Source organism: Solanum tuberosum, unplaced genomic scaffold (genome assembly GCF_000226075.1).
Source record: "Solanum tuberosum cultivar DM 1-3 516 R44 unplaced genomic scaffold, SolTub_3.0 scf00819, whole genome shotgun sequence".
NCBI classification, from domain to species: Eukaryota; Viridiplantae; Streptophyta; class Magnoliopsida; order Solanales; family Solanaceae; genus Solanum; species Solanum tuberosum.
Genome location: NW_006239779.1, coordinates 21,805 through 23,080, shown reverse-complemented (window position 1 = coordinate 23,080; position 1,276 = coordinate 21,805). Strand labels below are relative to the sequence as shown.

Sequence of the window (1,276 nt, the reverse complement as noted above, 5' to 3'; positions counted from 1 at the left end):
TATGAAAGTTCAAAACTTCCTATGATGTTTCTTCTGACTTATCCATGTCCATTTCTGTCACAACCCGAGTCTACACCCTGGACGTGGATGGCACTCAAGAACCATTGCTGGTCCCCAAGAGAACCCTCATTCTGGCTGACTACAAGCGGAAGACTAACTTAAGCATGCAAAAGCTTAAAACTGAATAAAAATTCATGAAACTGAAATACAAAACTTTAACTCAAATGAAAAACTCTGAATATAAAAATAATATTCAACTCGTCATAAAATAGGCAACTTAAGTCTTTAAACATTTAACAAAATAAATGATACAAACTTTTCAACTATACCGACTATCTATGAAGCCTCTAACTGTTAAAGATAGAAGTCGGGACAAGACCCACGACATCCTGACTAAGCTAAAAAGTAAATGAAATCCTCTGGAAACAAGGAGGCTCACCATAGCTAACTCAAACTTCTGGATGTATCAACGACGCTCCTGTTGATGACCCTGAATACCCATGTCTGTATCATGAAAAGATGCAGGCCAAATGGCTCAGTACGGGGAATGTACGAGCATGTAAGAGGAATTCTAAAGCATAAACATAAGCTTGAACTTTGATAAAAAGGAAACATACTTACCTCTTCTCAACTCACTCAACTCAAAAGAAACATAGCTCAACTCAATAATAAGATATTCAACTCAGAGGTATACTCAAGGATACTCAAAACTAACTCAAACTTACTCAACTCAGAAGTACTCAAGTATAAGATACTCAACTTAGAGATTAGATACTCAACTCAAAGATATGGTATTCGACTCTGGGTACTCAACTCTGGATACTCAACTCAATATGACTGAACTCATTTCAATACAAAGCAATTTAAAACAAGTGCAATATAAAGAAACAAACTGTGTAAAAATATGTTGTCAACTGTGTGTGTGTGCAAGGATACAACATAACTCCGAAATGTATGAAAAAAATACAAATAGCTGTGTAAATAAGAATACAATAACTTCTGTGGGAGTTTCTCTAACCGACAACCATCACATAAGAGCTATAGTGATGATACAGCGATCAACCTCACGCTGCCAGAGCATTCTATACCGGGCCAAAGGTATAGAACCTGAACTGCCTAATGGATCCACTAGTCTATTTCGAAAAAGGTTCATCTAAAAAGTATGACCCTTTTCTACCCATGAAGGCTACATGGTTTATAGGGGCTGTGAGTTGTCTGAACTCTCCCCCATATCGGTGCTCAATACTACTCCCAAAACGTACTTAGCTCATATGTT

At 37.2% G+C, this 1,276-nt stretch overlaps 1 long non-coding RNA gene across 1 annotated transcript in view; it reads right to left on the bottom strand.

Moving 5' to 3' along the window:
* Positions 1-465: 465 nt before the first annotated feature.
* The window catches only part of LOC107059147 (uncharacterized), a 6,817-nt gene continuing 6,006 nt past the window's right edge, over positions 466-1,276 (bottom strand). The window contains exon 3 of the long non-coding RNA XR_001472520.1: positions 466-504. This is a non-coding gene — a long non-coding RNA (uncharacterized lncRNA). The remainder of the gene's footprint in view (positions 505-1,276) is intronic.